Consider the following 15,451-nt stretch of genomic DNA (forward strand, 5'->3'; position numbering starts at 1 on the left):
CTCAGTTATAGCCTCTTTTTGACATAGAAATTAATTAAGTTTTGCATATCATTCCATATTTTGTCTAAACTGTTTGATATAATATAGCTTTGAAACTTTGAATACTTGCTTACCATCATGGTCAAACATTGCCATACAGTGCAAGACTTATCCAAATCCACAAAATTAATACAGGTAAATTTTGTTTTTTTTCTTTTTTTATTCTTTTGTCTTAAAATATCTGGTAATATTTTGTCCCCATACTTCCATCAATTCTTGAATAGTCACATGCAATGCCAACAAACAGCTCTTGTTTAGTTTGATAATCTGACTTGTGATGCAGAGGTTCCATAATTCTGATACTTTTAGAAATTGTTAAGCCTCATTATTTTACTTTTGATAGAATTCATTCAACTTAATTGTAGGGACTAGGCTTTTGATTTGGACCCGTACATCATTGCTGTTCTCCATGAGGTCCTGGTAACTTATTATTATTATTATACCAGATTTATATAGCGCCCTTTTCATGATCAATTTCACGTTCAAAGGCGCTTTACATGGTTCAAATGCAGCCACACAGGGTGCATAATTCATCCTCTACTAGTACAGACACAGAGCGATCTGACCAGAGGGACAGAGTGAGACAAAGCCCCCACGACAGAGAGATCAGAAATCAGATACAGGCTTGTCCGGCTAACTTAGCCTAGTTCCTTGCGAATAGACAGCCTGGTTCTTTAACATGCCCAGTGTATAGCACTGATACACTCAAGGATCGCCAAGGTTCCTGACCAGTACACCTCTAGTTGGGTGGGAAACACTGAAAAGCGTTTCTGGAAATTCCAGAGTAGCTGCCGGGGATCGAACCCCCGACGTCAGGATTGGAAGGCCAGTGTGCAAACCACTGAGCTATCCGTCCACCTTAGAAAAATTTGTACCTCTTTGGTTTTTTTTTTTTTTTTTTTTTTTTTTTTTATATTCAACCTACTTAAACTATATAACTTTGAAACTATATACCATTACTCTTAGATATTGAGTTATATTGTCAAATTATACAAGAATACTGTTGAAGTCAATTGTTTAGCAGATAATTATTGATAAATAATAGGCGGCAAGTCTATACAGAATGTTAATTACATGTCAAAATTGTTTGTTTTTTTTTTTTGCAATACTTTATGGTTTTCATGTTTAACAATGCACAACTTTTGCAGTTGCTTTCTTATCGAAAATGGTATTTTCAACACTTCTTTTCTCCAAATTTCTGTTCTGTATACAAAATAATTTAATATAAAGTGGAAAATTTTTCAACTTAATAAATGAAGTTAAATCCTTCTTCAATTCATGGCATTATGTAAGTTTGTAAAACTATTTGTGTATTAAATACTCAAAATATGTAAAAAATTATATATGACATAACTCTATGAGAAGATCATTTATTTATTGCTTTCACAATTATAGCTTACCTATTATACTCAGTTTGTGTGAGCCTGCCAGTGATGCAAGTATGGCACCAACAGCCACTGCTTACAAGGATAGTCACTGTCACCTAATAGTCCTCCTTCCATTAGGACCCATAATCAACTTTGCCTCAATATACGGCTGTCATTGGTGGCTCTGCGCCATCTGGACGCAACTTGTCTAAAAGGCGATACTTGGCATCAAAGACAACCTATATTAGAAAATTATTATGAATTAGGAAATATGTGAATAAAAGAAATATATGTATTACATGTTTCTCTTTGCATTAAATTTAGTCATATTTGGTATTTATATACAGTTGTGACTTACTAGTGCAAAAACATTGTTTCAGCTTATGGAGACGTTGGTCAATTTGACTTAGTCTAAAATAGGTTGTTGAATAGAAAGGATAAAATACTCTGCTGAGACTTGCATTTCATTACTTCATTTATCTTTTTTAATAAATTCAGTATAAAGAGACCATCTTGTAATATGCTCTACTAATATTGTCTGTTGATAAAGTCTTACATGTTTTGAAAATAATTCATTTAATTGTGTTAATACATTACCTTTAATATGTTTAATTCAACAGGTCAGTGTAAAAACATTGACTATCACTTGAAATCAAGAATTAATACATGTATTGTTTAAAATGTGTTAAATTAAGTAATAATGACAAAATATTAAAAATAAATTCTACTTGAGGTGTGTTTTATCTTTCTTAACAAATACAATGTTTTAAATTCATTCAATATGGGAAATACATTTCCTGGTTTTGCTTAGAACAGCTACTTAGGCGTTAAAAAAAGTTGTAAGAGTAGTTTTTCATGAAATTGAATGAAAATCATGATATTAATGCGTGACAATTTTCCCATCATGAAATACGAAATGACATGGTAACATAGAGGACTCCATGATCTTACAACAACGAGATGGATCTGAACATGCGATATTAATTATTAAATTCAATGATTATCGTTATTTAATTCATTCACCAAAAATTAATTACGGAAACACATGGATTATTCATGAGTTAAAGTTCAATGCATTATAAAAGCCAAGTGCCAGTTGAATACACGGCGGGAAAAATGGAAGAATCATTCGGTCTCCACGGATTTTATCGACATCTACTCATGTACGAGATACAATAAATAATCGGTGACACGATTACATTACGTCAGTACATCTTGGTTGACATAATTATTTCGGTGATCAACGACGCTCTGAATGAAATTTAATGCATGATCCAGACTGCAAATTCAACAAGAAGATACGTGACAAAAAGAATATTAAATTTTAATGAACAGAAATTAAAAAAATGATCATACTTTTTTGGTCAAAATTTTTTTTGGACCGGCGCAATTCTTGTGGGTCGGGCGAAAGCGGAAAACAAAAGAAATTTTAATTTAGGCCTTGTTCGAGCCTCAGTAGGGACCTTGGTATTTTCTATCCCAGGCTAATAATATTAGTTTTCTTTAGTTCAACAAATAATTCTCCAAATCTCCAAATTTACATCTTGATATTTCTATTATCCAATGATACAAATTTAGTTAATTTAATGATCTGATAAATACCCAAATAGTCTTTATCTCGAATGTTAGTCGAACTAATCCGACGTATACAGTTTGTTTTATATTGTGTCGGTCAAACTGTAACGTCTGACGCGGTGGCTGCAAAAGTAAAAAATTAAAAAGCAGCCACTCAGCGACAGTAAGCTTGTCTACTCGAATGTCGAACTGTGCAAATACATTCCTGATTATAGCAGTCCCAATGCTCCCTAATGGACTCCACTCCACCCCCCCCCAACCCCGCCCCCCTCACCTCCACCACTTACCAGGGTTTTCCAGGACACAGGTTTTCTGCGTCCCTGACGTGCTTTTACTGCTTTGAACTCGCATTTTTTAGTGCCTCTGCGTCCCACTGGACCCGCAAAATCGGTCACGAAACTCCTTTGCACTGAAGCCTCCTTTGCGCAGATACCCATATAAAATGTGCAGTTTTTTACCACCGGGACCATCCCCGAATCATGGGTGCTCATTATACACAGGTGTAGACGATTTTCCAACTTCAAAACAAGTTTTGTTATCGATGTTTGCCATTTTGGTAAAGGGAAACTACTTCTCCGCGCTAACTGTCACCGCTAAAATCTAAGATTGCCGTTACGTTCCGTAAAAGATCGAATGGTTTATTTTTTTATTAAACAAAATTAATTTCATATAAATTTAAGGCAGTGGCTAGAGAACCGGAATCGGTTCCCTAGACAGCAAACTTATTCGTCCGGAACCAGTTCTCTAGCCAAAGTAACGTGCATAGGCTAGGGAACCGGAATTTTATTTCTATGCATAAACTGGCGAAATTCACTTTGTTTCTTTTCGTAAGTATCATGTGCATGTTTTTATCTTAATAAGTTAATTAATTTTACTATTTCAGCAAGCTATGCCCTGTTATTTATTTGTGTTTACTGTGTCTCAAGAAGTGTACTCGCCGCATACTGTCCGCCATATTGGAATGATAAAATAAACTAGTACGAATGAATGCGAAAGCCGAAATAAACTTGAAATTTAAACTTAAAAGGTGTAAGACAATAAAAGAAACGATTAAAACAAATTAAATAATTTCTGTTAATTAGTATTGATTACATATCTTTGAACATGAAATGCCGAGGTGTTACAAACCAGTATTTAAAGAATCTGTATGAAGTTTTAAGGGCAATTAAATTAATTTGTTCATCTATAAACATGTAATGACGCAAATACAAACCAATATTATTTTATATTTAAATAATTTAAATATAGTAAAAGTTTAAAGCAAAATTTAATAACATTTAAAAACTGCGAAGTATAGTTCACGCACTTATTCGTACTAGTTTATATCATTCCAATACGGCAGACACGGTATATATGCGGCGAGTACACTTTTGGAGACAGTAAACGCAGTTAAATGCAAGGGAATAGTAAATTTAATTAAGATAATAATATGCATGACACTTACCAAGAAACAATGTGGATTTCGGCAGCATTATGCATAGAAATAAAATTCCGGTTCCCTACCCTTACAGAAGAAAAAGGCCTGCTGCGTACTCTTGCTGTGTACATACAGCGTATATGATGCGTACATGATGTGTACTGAAATCAAGGGCTTTAAATAGTACGCAGGATATACACCGCACATACACCGATAGTACGTTTGTAGTACACTTTTGACATGCAAATGAGCTCTGCCGCGTACTACTTGCTGCGTACATGCTGTGGACTACATAGTACACAGGATGTACGCTGGAGGAATTTAATATGCAGGAAATAGTACGCAGCATGTACGCGGCACATACACTTTTCACATGCAAATGAGCCTGCAGTGTACTACCCCTGCGGCGTACATGCTGTGTACTCCTGCAGCGTACATGCTGTGTACTCCTGCGGCGTACATGCTGTGTACTCCTGGCCCGAGTCCTGCGGCGTACATGCTGTGTACTCCTGCTGCATACATGCTGTGTACTCTAATGGCGAAACTGCTGTGATAATGTAAATTCCTTACCCCACCAACTTTCTTATGCAAATGCTGATCATTTGGACAGAAAAAAACAGAAAAAAGATAAGTGACATGCATCAATAAGTATTTACCCTTACCAAAATAATGTAGATTGATGTTATCAAATAAATTAGTATGCTTTTCTTCATCCACTTTTCAATGAAATTAATCAATTTTTGTAGCATGTAATTTGGTAAACATCTGAAGAAAATGGCGTAACTGCATCAAGGGGAAACAACTTTAATGCAACTAAATATAAGTGTTATAAATTTCGAAGTAGTTGCGGTGTACATGCAGTGTACTATTTTCTTGTACAAGTCCCTCCTGCGTACATGCAGTGTACTCCTTAAATTTTCAGAGTCTGTGCTGCGTACTTGAAGTGTACTAGTGACCTCCTGCGTACATGCTGTGTACTCGTCGAAATAGTACGCGGCATGTACGCGGCATGCGGTGTATGTAAAATGTACTCCTCTGGCGTACTACTGTGTTCGCGGCATATACACAGCAAATACGCAGCATGTACACCACACAGGGTTGCTTCTGTAAGGGTAGCCTATGCACGGTATTTTGCTTAGAGAACCGGTTCCGGACGAATAAGTTCGCAGTCTAGGGAACCGATTCCGGTTCTCTAGCCACTGCCTAAATTTAAAGTATTTTGATGAAAAAATATTAATAAATCACAGAAATTATGATACTAATTAAGGATCGAGTATTATCTTTAACCGAGATAAAACTGTGAACAACATAATTGACACGAGGTGACACGTTAATTGCCGGTAATTACTGGCTATTTGATCATAACAAAAAGACTATCACACCTTTTGTAATCAGTCTGAATTGAGAAGCTCATGCCATTTTGAAAGATACCATTCCGAAATATTGAATCAGCTGCTATCTAAATTAAAAAGATACAATTAAGTCCATTCGGTTTTAGGGTAAATTTTTATAGTAATAATGTCCATTTTCAAGATCAATAATTTGTGGACCCCCAAAAATTATTAGGGACCCTTAAATTAGCAGCCATGGGAATCCATGGACTCCCAAATAAAAAACCTGAGGGAAAACCCTGACTTACAATCATGATTCATGTCCTAAACACTAGTTACAGAGCATGTACCTCAAATGTTAGTAGAAAACATATGTGTTACACTTTATTCTGACTTGTATTATTCTTGTTGTCAACAAGAATCTCAGACGACAAATGCGATAAGATGCTCCTGTGCAAATGGCGCACTTAGTTAAAGGGAAGTAACTGTGCACTTTCGTCAAGTAGAGCGTTTAAATAATACTTGATATAGATTTAATTATAGAATCTAGATTTACTTTACATAAATAACCGCTTTCTACGGAAACTCAGGCTATCTACCACAAACATGTTTATAAAATGACTGGTAAATGCAGCAAAATCTCGGTTCAGCAAGAAAAAAAGCAGGCAGCATCAGAGCATATAATTTTATTGTCCGACTAGCCGTCATGTTATAGCCTACTTTTTTATCACCAAAATTGTTATCAAAACTGAGTAGCTATAGTCTACATACTTCACGGCCATATCCAAGAATACGTCTCCGGCTGTCGACGCAAAAATCATAGGCCTATCTAAACTGGAATATACATATGAACTTTGTGAACTTCTCTCCAGTGTAACAGACATTCAGGAAAAACTGGGATGGCACTCTCTCTTGAACATACCAGATCAGATTTCCGTCCAGCAATGTTTTATAAAATCTACCATCATCTTGTTGCAAACAACTTTAGAAGTTACACATTCAAGTACCACAGTCTAGATTATCCAAACAGATGCACACGCTTAGTTCAAACAAGTACAGATCGCCTGTAATTATCTAAGATTTTCATTATTTCCTCATTTAGTTGTATTATGGAGTTTACTGCCGGGCCATAAAGTTACCATTCCTGGCTTTGATGCTTACAAGTCGGCTGTGGCAATCATCTACTACTAGATTTATTTGTGTTCCTATGGGATTATGCATCCCTTTCAATATTGACATATAGCCAGTGCGATGTTTCATGAACAGATTCAGTCAAACCGAGTCTGCTGATATTTTATTCAAAGGGTTGGACCATTGGTTTATACTAGCTTCTAATTTGTTTTAGCTCGATTGTGATGAAAACTTTAAGCTTATTGTAACCACTCTCGAGTCCGCTTCCTGGACAAAAAACAGTACTGGTGTCTTATGAGAAGTCATGGTCGTAACCCCAGTGGGGCTCGAACCCATGACCCTAAACTGAGCGGCCGACACCTTATCCTCTAGACCACCCCTCCCCTAAAGCATTAGAAGTGTTGCAGTTTTCATTACATGTATATCTCAAGAACAGACTCAGTCATATTGCATCTGAAAATTATTTTGCTTGTTTGTGTTCTATGCTTCCAAAGAGTAATGTTAGAGATTAACTTTAACTTGATATTATTATTATTATTATTATTATACTTTCGGAATAACATACCGTGTTGTCAGTGTCGCTGATTTGCAGACGGCTTGCACTAAGAATGATCGCTACTCTGTCTTTTGTGATATATGCGTATGTTTGCGAACCGCTTGAACAATCGTGACTTTAATATTGAATCCTTAACCGCGATGCACGATGTTGTACGATGGTGGAAACCAAATGGCGCGATGGCACGATTATAAAACAACGATGGTACGATAGTGAAAACGTAACTGAAACTGAAAAAATCGTGCCATCGCGTTATCACAGTCGTACCATCGCATTATCACCAACTGCCATCGCGTTTTTACCATCGTCCTATATAGATACATTCATCCATTGCTGAAAATGTATGTACAGGAAACTATGCCCTAACCGGAAGGCGATGGCATGATGGTGAAAACCCGATGGTACGATGGTAATTACGCGATGGTAAGATTGTACGGCGGTAATCACGTAATGGCACGATGATGAAAACGCGATCGTACGATGGTGATAACGCGATGATACGATGTTGAAAATGTGATGGTACGATTGTATTTTGGTGAAAACGCGATGGCACGATGGTAAAAACGCGATATTATATAAATATTTCAGCATCGTACTATCGAGAATTTATCATTGTTCTATCACGTTTTCTCCATCGTACCATCGTTGTTTCATCATTTCGCCATCGCGTTATTGCGTTTTCAGTATCGTAACATCGTGCGTCGCCGTTTAGGATTCAAAAATAAGTCACGATTGTCCGCATCGAAATTTTTAGATTAGCAAATGCTACCTTAACACATCTTATGAAAATATTGCTGCGTTTATGTTTGTTTTTAATAAATCAAACATTAAACTTTATGATAGATCTATCACGTCAGATTTTATAGCGTTTTCGTGTAGATTCTATTCTTTATCAAATTACTTAACTGGTAAGTCCGGTCTAGTTATACTGAAATATATTGTGTGAAAATGTATAGAATTTCTACTTACTGTAGATCTAATTGAAACCGAACAAAAATAATTAATTAGTCCAATTTCAGATTAGCGCAGTTTGTAGCCCAAATTCAACTTTACATTTAGTTCAACGCAGCAGCATTGCTTAAATGGTGAATTCCCTCTTCTGTCAGCTAGCGAAGTCTCTGTTGCAAGTCAAAACTAGAACTCGCTTTATCTTATAAAATGCCGGCAAAACAAACACATCATTTTCTCTCATAATTACTAGTATATTTGTAGTATTTGGTTCCCGAGGCTGGTTGCAACATTGCTCCCTGACAAACTCTGAAGGTATCCATGGTATACATGCTAAATCTATTTAATACGACCCCTCCATTTTGCCTTCGATCATACGTGAATGGAACCAACCACCAGTAGATGATCGAGTCCGACAAGAACAAAATATAACACCTCTGTATTATTACGCAAGGTAAGGGAAATAATTCAACGTGATTCCATATATCTGAATTGTATGTATTGCTTCCACTTATATACCATACACGCACTTTTTCCTAAAATAAGCATATTGTGCTATTTGCCGCATAACACGTTATATATGCTATCTACGGTGACACAGAAAGGATATATTATAACGGGTAGTTTTACTTTGCAAGCGCACTTAAAAACTATTGCATGCTCACTTGGAGACTGTTTCGCATATCACGCATTGGCCTTTTTTTTTTGTGCGCATGCATGTGTACACGCGATATTATTTAGTGTTCAAACTCATAAACGTACAAAGCCAGTGATTTCAGTGGCAGCAGTCACTCAACCGCAGATCTAGAAGTCCCTGCTAACGCATGAAGCGGTGATGTAAGACGCGTTGTATATTTTTGAACGCCACTACCGCCACCCATGATTAGCGAAATCTTTTATATTTTAAACAATTATTTTTATTGTGAAAGGCGGGTTTCTGTTTATCAGACCTTTACGAAGACACAGTTAACGCTGTACGTGGTATTGTAGTGAACCCTATTTGAAATCTACGTTTCCGTAAACATGAAAAAGTAAAAAATACGATTAATCGTTACATCTATGGAAGCAGGCTAATTGTGATACACTAACTGCGCTAATTGCCATGTCAAATTCATTTGACACAAAGAATAAAAATTCATTTATTCTTTGTGCCTATATAGCTCTTGAATAAATGAATGCAATCTTCAGTTATTTGGAAATACGATGTTCTTTTACTATGATTTAAAGCAATAGCATGTTTAATGGTTATTTTAACATGGCACTGAAACTGTATTACGTAACGTAGTCTAAACGGAGAACAACACTCAACAATCGCCATTTTTGTATATTTCTTAATGGGCATTTCGCACTCAAACAATTACAGTTTATATAATAGTTGGCATTCAGCAATTAGCATTTGACATAAAGTATTTCGCATTTAACATTTGGCAGTTGGGTATAGCATGTGTGGAAGCGCACGACAGCTTGCTTGGCGCACCGGCCTTCCATACATTCATATGTATTTACCATGATAATGGTGAACCGTTTGCTACTATCCATCAGTAGGTAGTTTTAATCTATCAATCCCTTCATCCTTATTTTGCAACAGGATGCTACATCTTTACTATGCAACAGGGTTACCACACGAATGACAAATGGCTCTTTTTCCAAACATTACACTTCTTCATAATTCATCCATATTTATTTTGTTCTTGTGAAAGATCTTTTTGACAAATATTATCCCCCGCTGAAGGTGGAGTGATATAGGTTTGGCGTTGTCCGTCCGGCTATTTGTCCGTCTGTCCGTGTGCGGCAGTCCGGCTGAAATTGAAAATGCTTGCAATTCAAAAACTATTTTAGCTAGGACCGCCAAATCTTATGTAATTATTGATTAGCCCATAATCTTTGTGCAAATACAATCTTTTCCCCCGTGATCTAGTAAAAGCAGAGTTTTTACCCAATTTGGTAAAAAAAATATGATTTTTTGACCGTATCTAAGTAATCTATTGATTGATCTTCATGGAACGTTACACGAAAGTAGATCACTAAAGGGCGGTGGTTTATGTGCAATTATATCAGGATCACTTCAGTAACTTCATAATTATTGCACAGTTTATTGTTTCACAATCCATAATATACCGAATAACACAGTAATCTATTGATGGATCTTCATGAAATTTAATACAAATGCATATCACTGTAGAGAGATGTTGTAGCGTTCGCACCATTCGTGTGGATCTCTTCAGAAACTGATAAATATAGACCCTTAATTGTTTCGAAATTCGTAAATTGATGGATCTTCATGAAACTATTAAGTTTAAGCAAGTATAGATCACCATAGGGTAGTGGTACGCGCGTTACTTTCGTCAGATTCTCTTAATTACTATTATATCTTACAAAAGATAGTTTCCTCATTTACAAAACAACTGACACGGTGGGGGATATAAATTCACTGAATTTGCTTGTTATAATTTACATTCACAAACATCAAACTTCACTAACAAAAGTCATGCAGTATGCAGTATGTCATACGAAGAATATCGCTTGAAACAGTCGGATGGTAAGATGCGTTATGGAACTTACATGTGTTTTTTGTTCGTTTCGGAACTGAAAAAAAAAATAAACTTGCAATTTTCACGAAGACTGTCAGTTATTCAAATATCAAAATCAAGCATGTTGTCGGGAACCTCCATTCGCATTTTAAACTGACCTGCTCTTCTACCGTAGTCATGGTTTACACACCAAAACAAGTTTGATACCGTTATAATTGAAGGTTTGCATTTTCTGATTGGTCAGTCATGTGACGTACATGTATCCTCTCGGAATGCGACTCGTTCTCACAACAAGGCTATCTAGTCACATACGTTAATCTGCTACGTGATTTATGATACGGAACTGCGCGTTTGCATTCAAACTAAAATTTGGAAATCACATCACCTAATTTCTTGTTACACAAGTTTTTTTGTGCCCATATGAGTGGTGGGGGCATATAGATTTGGTCTTGTCCGTGCTTCCGTGCGTGCGTGCGTCCGTCCGAGGTTCGTGACGCGCCTAGCTCAAAAAGTATTTGATATAAATTGATAAAACCTTGCATGAGTCTTTATCATGATATGAACTTGCGCACCTCCCATTTTTCGTCTGGCCTCGCCCCCTATTTCCAGAGTTATGGCCCCTGAAATATTAAAAAATGCACATTTTCACCTTGTGACACGCCTAGCTCAAAAAGTATTTGATATAGATTCATGAAACCTTGCATGAATCTTAATCATGATATGAACTTGAGCATCTCCTATTTTTCATCTGGGTCCGCCCCCTATTTCCAGAGATATGTCCTCTGAAATAGGCAAAAATGCACATTTTCACCTTGTGACACGCTAGCCCAAAAAGTATTTAATATGAATTTATTAAACCTTGCATGAGTCTTTATCATGATATGAACGTGCGCAACTCCTATTTTTCAGCTGGGTCTACCACCTATTTCCAGAGTTATGGCCCTGAAATAGTCAAAAATGCACATATTCACCTTGTGATGCTCTTAACTTAAAATGTTTTACATACAAATTGATTAAACCTTGCATGAGTCTTAATCATGATATAAACTTGCACACCTCTTATTTTTCGTCTGGCTCCACTCCCTATTTTTAAAGTTATGGCCCCTGAAATAGTCAAAAAAGGCACATTTTCACCTAATTATATGCCTAGCTCTAAAAGTATTTGATGTAATTTGATGAAACATTGCTTGAGTCTTTATCATGATGTGACCTTGCACACTTGGTATTCTTCTTGAGAATCTTAGCGCTTATTACAGAGTTATGGCCCTTGAAATAGCCAAAATAGTGGATTTTTTGTTTGTGATGCTCATAGCTCAAAAAGTATATGGCCTAGAATAATGAGTCCTTTTCATAAACTGCTTATTGAGGCGAAATCCCATTAAGTTTACCTTTAGATATGGCATATGATACATGTATGTGCTAATGTGATATCAGGTACTGGTCCGAGGAGTTTTGCTGCTTGTTTAGACAAAATCAGACCAATCATTAAAAAACTCTCTCTTTTTAGCATACCGGTATTCTCATACAAAAATAAAATTATGGAATGCATCATTGCCAATATTTTCATGATCAGAACACCGTATATATATTTCTATGAAATACAACCGACACTTACGTTAATGACGTCACAGCGGCGCGCAAAAAAAGAAAACCACACAAAACAGGAATATATTTTGTTAATATGTTTAAAGATGCAGATAATAACCCCTAATAACATGTTAGAATCGAAAAAATATATCTCAGATATGTTTTGCTCTTGGTTAAAATAATTGTTTGTCGTTCATATGCGTATTTATATACTGATCAAATGGGCAGCAGCCCCGTGACGTAACTGAACGACAAACATTGAATTTATTCAACGACAAATCACCAATTGAGATACAGTCAAACCTGTGTTAAAGACCACCTCTGAACAGAGACCACCCGGCTCTAATGACCACATGTTTTGTTTCCCATTTTAAAAACACAGTAGTTTAACCCGTGGATAAATACCACCTCCAAATAAAGTTCACATTTTGGCTCTCCCAAGGGTGGAGGCAGGCTTTTGGGGTCACTTGACCCACTGGGTATTTTTCTTAGAAAAAAAAACGTTTGGGCTCACTAGAGTCTGTCTCCGCCACTAAAAGCTGGAAAAGTTGCCATATTTCCTAAATTGTACCGGTGTGATTCTTAACCTCGGCAAAAAAGAAATGAAATGTAAATATGAGCCGTGCGATGAGAAAACCAACATAGTGGCTTTGCGACCTGCATGGATCCAGACCAGCCTGCGTATCCGCGCAGTCTGGTCAGGATTCATGCTGTTCGCTTTCAAAGCTTATTTCAATTAGAGAAACAGTTAGCGAAACAGTTAGCGAACAGCATATATCCCGACCAGACTGGTCTGGATCCATGCTGGTCGCAAAGGCACTATGTTGGTTTTCTCATGGTGCGGCTCATATATATTTTTTACCAGGTGAAAATAGTCATCAGTGATGTATACTTTATAGTCGTTATTGTGCTACTGTTTGTCACTTGGTTTATACAATGGCAAATGTACATATTTTTAATGTATGTAATTTATTAAGACAGCAATAGATATTGGTGTGTAAAGTTTAAAAAGATATACATATGAGAACAATGATGTGACACAGGTTAATATCGGTTTAAGTTCCAGGCTGTGGGAGTAATGCAAGTTTTATATTGAAGGGACAATTTGTGTGGCTCTTAAAAGATGGATGCAACGGTGACGACCGACGGTACACGGGTTCAACACGTAAAAGATCATATTTCAAATTCAGTATGTTAGATTTGTATTTTATGGAAATGGCTGGGGAATAAATTGATATTTGAAATGAAGCGTAGCAATCCTGCACTCCGGTTTAATTAAGATCCTTGAATAGCAGATAACGTACAGTGTTTTACTCTGTCGCCAGTGGTGCGCAAAAGTGTGAACACGTGAAACATATTTTCACGCTAACTGTTCAGTTTCAAGGAGAAGACGGACAACGAAGGACCAAGAATGAAAAAAGGAAAGGTAACAAAATTGATAGAATTATTTAAATGTTTGCTTTCCTAGTTTTAGTTGAATGTTCGAAATTTCATTTTGGTTGCCTAATGTGAATATATTTTTTTTTTTTAAATACTTAGGGAAATGCTGCGCTTTTCGAGGCTTGACTTCCCGCCAATATTTTTCGAGAGTAATTTGGCAACAATTGAATACTAATTTTTACAGTGATCAAGCATTTGTTATGACTTGTTGGGTGCCCAACCATTTTCCAGGAAAATCCATTCAACACTGTTCAATATCCCCTAAAATAGCATCTTCTTAGTTGGCGCCATTTTGTTCACAGGCACGAGTATCGAACCTAGAACAACCAAAAAATATGACCACACTGATAAAAGCCATTGTTTTCATCCAACATATTTTTCATTTTGGACTCATTTAGGATGAAAACAAGGGACTTATCAGTCTGGTCATATTTTTTTTTGTCCCAGCGTGTGGTTTTGTTAGGTCTGGACAAGTGATTGTCTTAACTTGCATACATAATACTATGTATTAACAAGGATCATTTAAAAATGTATTGTCATGATTAGATCATAGGTTCTCTAAAATATCACTTTAATAATGATTTTAACCTCTACAATTTTGGACTTTTCCGATTTAAACAGATTAGTATCCGAGTATATTTTGAGTAAAGTATGTACGTGTTTCATAAATGGCAGTCTTCTCGCATATCTGTCTCGTTTTTATTTTTGTTTATTTATATATATTCATTATATATATCAATTATATATATTTAATCATTTGCAGACCATTAACCTGAATCACAGAGATTGTGCAGCTGAGTTTGTTGTGAAGAAACTGGAGACCACAGAGAGATTGTGCAGCTGAGTTTGTTGTGATGAAACTGGTGATGTTGGCTACTGTTGGTGCATTTAGTCCACAACTTGGTAAGCATATGTGTTTGTTATGTACATTTATAATGTGTAATTGTATAGCTCTACTTAAATGCATATGTAAGTTAACATATATTTCAAGTATATGTCTGAAGTATTGTGTTTAATAACAGTGTGCCACAACACACGACTATATGTTTTAACATATATTATTATTTTAATAAGAGACTGATGTTTTTATTGTAAGATGTATGGTTGTCTGATGTATCTATTATTACCTGGACGGAAAGCTATCCTACTCGCCCTGGTGTCGGTGTCTTTCCGCGTCCACACCTTGGTTAAAATGTTGATGCACTTTCTCTTTTTTAAGCTGCACTATTCGGAGAATAGGGGAGCTATTCTACTCGCCCCGGCATCGGCGTGATCTTTCTTGGTTAAAGTTTTTCGCCAACTTTTGTATACACCCCCACCCCCTCCATTGAGTGGTGGGGGCATATAGATTTGGTCTTGTCCGTCCGTCCGAAGTTCGTGACGCGCCTAGCTCGAAAAGTATTTGATATAGATTGATGAAACCTTGCATGCGTCTTTATCATGATATGAACTTGTGCACCTCCTATTTTTTGTCTGGCTCCTCCTCCTATTTTCAGAGTTATGGCCCCTGAAATAGTAAAAAATGCACA

General features: G+C 36.4%; 1 long non-coding RNA gene across 3 annotated transcripts in view; it reads left to right on the forward strand.

The window, feature by feature from the left end:
* The first annotated feature begins 13,535 nt into the window (after positions 1–13,535).
* The window catches only part of LOC123546632 (uncharacterized), a 33,704-nt gene continuing 31,788 nt past the window's right edge, over positions 13,536–15,451 (forward strand). For 2 of the 3 annotated variants that reach the window (XR_006685518.2, XR_006685517.2), the window contains exons 1-2: positions 13,536–13,908; positions 14,686–14,825. This is a non-coding gene — a long non-coding RNA (uncharacterized LOC123546632). The remainder of the gene's footprint in view (positions 13,909–14,685; positions 14,826–15,451) is intronic. The other variant, XR_006685516.2, reaches the window with a different exon arrangement.

This window comes from Mercenaria mercenaria, chromosome 9 (genome assembly GCF_021730395.1).
Source record: "Mercenaria mercenaria strain notata chromosome 9, MADL_Memer_1, whole genome shotgun sequence".
NCBI lineage: Eukaryota > Metazoa > Mollusca > Bivalvia > Venerida > Veneridae > Mercenaria > Mercenaria mercenaria.